We start from the raw sequence: 7287 nt of genomic DNA, 5'->3' as shown, positions 1-7287 counted from the left end.
GACGGGAGGACGGGGCGGGGCGCGGAGACGGAGTGGGGCACGGTGATGGGGACAGGGGCGGGCCGGGCAGGGACGACGGGAGGACGGGGCGGGGCGGCGACGGGGCGGGGTGCAGCGACGGGGACGGGCGGGCGGCAACGGGGCAGAGGAGAAAGAAGCAGAGGGAGAGATGAGAAACTGAATTTTTTTGAAGTGTTTTCTTATATAGAACCCACCTTTAGTACCGGTTGGAGCCACCAACCGGTACTAAAGGTCTGTTTTGGCCAGGCGAAGCGGCAGGAACCGCACCCCCTTTACTACCGGGTCTTGGCGCCAACCGGTACTAAAGGCCCCCCCTTTAGTACCGGTTGGAGCCACGACCCGGTACTAAAGGGTATGCGCTGCCACGCGAGGGGCACAGAAGTTTAGTCCCACCTTGCTAGCCTAGGGGCACTCGCACCTGCATATAAGCCCCGCCGCCGCTGCTGTCTCGAGCTCCTCTCTAAAGCAGGCCTTTTGGGCCTACCTCTGCTGCGATGCCCTTTTGGGCCTACTGGGCTAGCGGGCCTGCATCCTGGCCCAACTAGAATTTGGGTTTCTAGTCGTATGCAGGCCGTTGTGGCCCAGTAGGTGGGCTTTTTCTCATTTAGTTTTTTTCTTTTTTTTCTGCTTTATTTATTTTTAGTTGTTTTTTGTTGTTTTTTGAGTTTCTTTGTGAATATTTTTGCTTTAGGTACAAAAAATTACAAACTTTCTGTTAGTGCCGGTAGTTTTCAAATTTGAATAGTTTAAATTTTGAATTATTTGAATTTTGTGTGAATCACTAGTTTGTGAATAACTTAACTTTGAAAATAGATTTTTCAGTGATTCTTTTTTCTTATGTTTAATATTAGTGTGTTTTATCATTATATTCAATTTGGTAATGCTTAGGTTATTTAAAAAATGAAATGCCTTTGTAACGGATGAGTTTTCGTCCGAAACCCTGATACTTCGAAAGAGATTGTCCATTTTGTACACGAAGTGCATCTAGTTTTTGCGGTAACCCTCTCTACTTTTTGGCACATGCTATGTGGGTGAAATTATGATACCATGCCAACTTTCAACCTTTTCTGAATTCATTTGAAATGCTTTTCAATTTCAGGGTCATTTAGCTGAAAAAATCAGTAAATGCATGAAAGAATTTGTTTGCACGTAAAATTTCTTCGTGTTTCAAATGCCAAAACACATAACTACCCTAACTATTACAAAGATTCCCTCCTGGGTGTGAAACACAGAAGAAAGTGATGATACTGAAGCCGATCACATCCCAGATCTTTGGGTGTGAAACTTTTTCTTCGTGTGTGTCCCTTTGCGCCGTAGCCATGGAAAATCTTCATCATTTAAGTAGATGCTCAGGTCAATATTCCCTGTGAATGGAGCAATTTCATCGAACTTTTCATAATCTTCTGACATGTCTGTCTTGTCATCCACACCCACGATGTTACTCTTCCTAGAAAGAACTATGTGGCTCTTTGGCTCATCGTATGATGCATTCGCTTCCTTATCTTTTTTTCTCAGCTTGGTAGACATATCCTTCACATAGAAAACCTATGCCACATCATTAGCTAGGACGAATGGTTCGTCTGCATACGCAAGATTGTTGAGATCCATTGTTGGCATTCCATACTGCGGGTCTTCCGTTACCCCGCCTCGTGTCATATTGACCCATTTGCACCGAAACAAAGGGACCTTCAAACCACGTCCATAGTCAAGTTCCCATATCTCCTCCACGTAACCATAATATGTTTCCTTTCCTGTCTTGGTTGTTGCATCAAACCGGACACCACTGTTTTGGTTGGTGCTCTTCTTATCTTGGGCGATCGTGTAAAATGTATTACCATTTATCTCATACCCTTTGAAAGTCATTATATTCGAAGATGGTAACTGGGACAGCGAGTACAGGTCATCTTCAATAGAGGCGCCATGCATGGTACGTGTCTGCAACCAGCCGGCGAAACTCCTGATTTGTTCACATGTAATCCAATCATCAGACCGCTCCGGGTGTTTGGAGCATAGAAAATTATTGTGTTCGTCCATATACGGAGCCACCAAGGCGGAATTCTGTAGAACTGTGTAGTGTGCTTTAGTTAGAGAATGTCCGTCCATACCTATTATTAGATCCCCTCCTAGCGTGCCTTTTCCATCCAGTCTGCCCTTATGCCGCGATTCAGGAACACCAATCGGCTTAAGGTCAGGAATAAAGTCAATACAAAACTCAATGACCTCCACATTTTCATGGCCCTTGGAGATGCTTCCTTCTGGCGTAGCACAGTTTTGAACATATTTCTTTAAGACTCCCATGAACCTCTCAAAGGGGAACATGTCATGTAGAAATACAGGACCCAAAACGTTAATCTCTTCGCATAGGTGAACTAGGACTGTGTCATGATGTTGAAGAAGGATGGTGGGAACACCAACTCGAAACTGACAAGACATTGCACCAAATTAGTCTCTAAACTTGGTATGATTTCTGGATCGATTACCTTCTGAGAGATTGCATTGAGGAATGCACATAGCTTCAGAATGGCTAATCGAACGTTTTCTAGTAGAAGCCCCCTCAATGCAACCGGAAGTAGTTGCATCATAATCACGTGGTAGTCATGAGACTTTAGGTTCTGGAACTTTTTCTCTGCCATGTTTATTATTCCCTTTATATTCGACGAGAAGCCAGACGGTACCTTAATACTGAGCAGGCATTCAAAAAAGATTTCCTTCTCTTCTTTGGTAAGAGCGTAGCTGGCATGACCCTGATGTATGCCGTCTTTTCCGTGCATACGTTGCTGGTCCTCCCGTGCCTCAGGTGTATCTTTTGTCTTCCCATACACGCCCAAGAAGCCAAGCAGGGTCACGCTAAGATTCTTCGTCGCGTGCAACACGTCGATTGCGGAGCGGACCTCTAGGTCTTTCCAATAGGGCAGGTCCCAAAATATAGATTTCTTCTTCCACATGGGTGTGCGTCCGTCAGCGTCATTTGGAATAGGTTGTCCGCCAGGACCCTTTCCAAAGACTACCTTCAAATCCTTGACCATATCATGTACATCAGCACCAGTACGGTGGCAAGGCTTCATCCGGCGACCTGCCTCACCTTTGAAATGCTTGCCTTTCTTACGGCATGCCTGCTCGGAAGAAATCGACGATGTCCCAGGTACATATTCTTCTTACAATTAGCCAAATATATACTGTCGGTATCGTCCAAACAGTGTGTGCATGCGCGGTATCCCTTGTTTGTCTGTCCTAAAAGGTTACTAAGAGCAGGACAATCATTGATGGTCACGAACAGCAATGCCTTTAGGTCAAATTCTTCCCCCATGTGCTCATCCCACGCACGTACACCTGTTCCATTCCACAGCTGTAAGAGTTCTTCAACTAATGGCCTTAGGTACACATCAATATCGTTGTCGGGTTTCTTAGGGCCTTGGATGAGCACTGGCATCATAATAAACTTCCGCTTCATGCACAACCAAGGAGGAAGGTTATACAAACATAGAGTCATAGGCCAGGTGTTATGGTTGCTGCTCGGCTCCCCAAAAGGATTAATGCCATCTGCGCTTAGACCAAACCATACGTTCCTTGTGTCATCTACAAACTCCTTCCCGTACTTTCTCTCATTTTTTCTCCACTGTGACCCGTCAGCGGGTACTCTCAACTTTTCGTCTTTCTTACGGTCTTCTTTGTGCCATCGCATTGCCTTGGCATGCTCTTTGTTTTGGAACGAACGTTTCAACCGTGGTATTATAGGAGCATACCACATCACCTTGGCAGGAATCTTCTTCCTGGGCCGCTCGTCCTCGACATCACCAGGGTCATCATGGCTGATCTTATAGCGCAATGCACCGCATACACTACAAGAAATATGTCAACTTGTGACCTTGACTATTGGTCACTGAATGGTCATTATTTTCCATTTGTGACCTTTTTGTGACCAAAAACAGATGGTCAAAAGCTGGTGGTCATAAACTGAAATTAACGACCTTCTCTATGAGAAGGTCTTAGACGTTTACGACCAAAATATGCCTACTGTTTTGTTTTGGTCACTAGCAGCCTCCCCAGGCCACGTAGGCATCCGACGTGGCAATCTGATGTGGCACAAGAATCAGCCCGGTCCAATTCAGTGTTTTACATGGGCCAAGCTCATTAATTCAGCCCATTTATATTTTTTCCTATGAATTTTTTGTTAGCTTCATGGACCAAGCCCAACAATCATTTAATCTTTTGGGCCAGCCTTTTACAGTATACATTTTTTGGGCCTCGGCGTTTTTCTAGCCCACTTGTCAGTTTTCTTTTATTTCTTTCTCATTTTAAAGTAGGTCGCCAGGATCACTCTTTCTGTACCACACGTTAGTTATATATTTGTGCAATTAGATAACTTGATTCAAAAAGAGCCATTAAGGCATAATATTTCATACAACATACAAGCAAAGTAAATTACAATGATACAGATAACTAGTCCAGTGAGCTAAAACGCATTGCTGGTAACCAATACAAATCTGGTTTTCAGCTAAAATACAAATCTGGTAACAGTGATATAACAGTACAAATCTGCTATTTAGCTAAAATACAACTAAATAAACAGATAACTAGTCCAGTGAGCTAAACGCATTGCTGGGTGTGGATTTTCTTCAGGATTCTTCTTCCTAGAGCTCCAACTTCTGAAGACTGAAGGACAGCATTTGCAAATAATAAATTATGATAAGTTAGAAACATAATCAAGTGAATCCGTGAATATAAAATTCTCATAACGAGGAAAAATTACTGCAAAACTTTAGATTTAACAGGAAACAATGAATATCACATTCTCATAATAGCAACACGAAGATATATTTTGCAAATGATGGACAGTACAAGTACAAGCTACAAGCAAATGATTTTCCACTCTAGAACAGAGCACATGCATCATTTTTTATAGTAAGGAACAAAGAAGACAGTGCTGGAAGAGGCCAAAGAGATGAAATACCCTGGGTTGGCCGAAGATGGTGAAATGATGGTCTTCTTGTTCTTAGTCAGCTCAAGGAGCACCTGATATCAAAAAATAGGCGTTTAAAGGAAAAAATAGCCTGATTGTAGGCTCCAATCAGCCTGCATACAACAAGTAATAAAACTATTAGGAGAGAGCATACAGTTACCAGCAGCATGCATAAAATAACTTTGATGATGTAATATTTACTAAAAATGACAGGCCAGGTTTCAAGTATAAACGACTAATGGAGCATGCAACAAATGTATTTGATACCAACTTAACTAATTCCACATGAGTCTTGTACGTTCCAATATACACGATCACTCCAAGGTCAAGCTTATTCAGCCAATAAAATAAAGAGGATTTAATGGACCAATGAGTACAAATCGACCCAAAAAATCCCCAGCAGAAGCTAATGCACAAAAATAATCAACATTCCTCATAAGCAAGCTGAATTAATCATTTAATCCCAACATTTAGGTACCACAGTACATAACATCACACAATTAAAGAAGAATGTTCGACAGTTCAAGACATTCAGGAAAATAAATAAGAAAGGGATTGCACAGTCGAACTGGTACTATGCATAAATGGCAATCTAACTCAGCACACATTGGAACAGAGCTGCTCAGCCTATGAACCGAGGCACTCCATAAAACGGGAATGGTACTTCTCCTAGCAAACCTACTCATTACACAATCATTTGGTGATACATTCAATCTGGTTAAGCACCAATTAGCCAAATGCGGATCGTTCTTGAACAGAGACAGAGAATGTATGCCACAAAGTATCATTCTACTCCATCACAGGGAGCAGCACTAGCACAAGATACCAAGTGAGATATCCGTGTGATACAATAAAGCATGGACTGTATCCCTTTTCATAATTTGCTACTGAATCAGATACCCACTATACAACACAATGGTAGAATTTGTATACAGATGTTTCTCCACAAAGTATCAACCAACCTTACCCAGTATCTAGAATTTAGCATCAGGCAAGCCAAAGATTGCAGTCAGACACCCTGAAACGACAAGCGACCCTAACTGTACAACAACTCAAGTCAAACAGACACAATAATACAACATCACCAATCATGTCAACCCTCACCAAACTGAATCCTACTAAGACGAGCCAACAGAACAACACCAAGAAATTAAAAAAATATGCGATACGCCTACGACGACGGCAGAATCCGATGGCCTCACCTGTTCCCCCATGGGCACGACAAGCCTGGCGTCGCACTCGCGGCTGCGCGTGATGCAGTGCAGCCACCAGCGGGCGCACAGGGTGATGAAGTGCTTTCAGGAGATGTGAGGCACCAGACAGCAATCTTGAGCATCCTTGCAAACTGGCTGCTGCTGCACTGCTTCATGTCCTGCAACAACAACAACAGCAACAAGAACAAGCGCTTCAGTTCACCAGTTGGTCCGTGAATCGGATACTTGACAGATATACTGTATATTGCTACTATTAGTTAAGACACCAAAAGAGGTGATAATTAATAAAATATATGTATGCACTATGTTAAACCATTAAATGGGTGATTAGTAAGGAATGGTAAAATATTTGCAGATTTCACATTAGTGGACTCCTTGCACGCTCACAACCAACAGTATATTGCTACGACCAGCAGTATTTCTAGTGAAAACTGAACTTGGAACATTTGACAAATCCCAAGGCCAGAATCCAGAAATCACGATCGGAATCCCAAGGGACTGACCTCATTCGTCGAACCCTAGATGATCTGGAGGGGGCGCTGTGACGACGCCGACGAGCGTGGCCGGCAAGATGCCAAAGACGAAGTCGCCGAAGCAGATGTTGCAGCTTCGAGGCGCGCGCCGTGGTGTTCGTGCCACGGGCCGGGCGCGCGAGGATGCTCGGACTCCTCCCGCTTCTCCTCCAAGGCCTCCTCCGTGCACTGCTCACACACGAGCCCTGCATGCCACCCAAGGAGAGGAGAGGAGCGTGTGTGTTAGGAACCACGGGCGAGGGAGGGGAGGCGTGGGAGAGGGAGGGAGGGAAACGCGCTGCAGGAGACCTGAGGATCCCATTGACATTGTTGTCGTCCTGATTGCTGGAGACCTGTGGCCGGCGTGTAGCGTCGCAACCGCAAATCCTAAGTAGACCACGCGCGCGCCACGGTCCGGCCAGCTCAACGGAGCGGCGCACATCGAAGCAGCACGCGCGCGCCAGCGAGAAAGCCTGCCATGATGCCATGGCCGAGAAGGAGGCTGGGGAACGCAATGGCTGCGCGTGGACTGGTGGACGTGGGGGATGAATGGTGCGTTAGTGGTGGGTATCTCGATCGG

The sequence above is a fragment of the Triticum dicoccoides genome, chromosome 7A, assembly GCF_002162155.2.
Source record: "Triticum dicoccoides isolate Atlit2015 ecotype Zavitan chromosome 7A, WEW_v2.0, whole genome shotgun sequence".
Taxonomy (NCBI): domain Eukaryota; kingdom Viridiplantae; phylum Streptophyta; class Magnoliopsida; order Poales; family Poaceae; genus Triticum; species Triticum dicoccoides.
The sequence above is the reverse complement of the archived record's forward strand: the minus strand, read 5'-3'. Positions refer to the sequence as shown.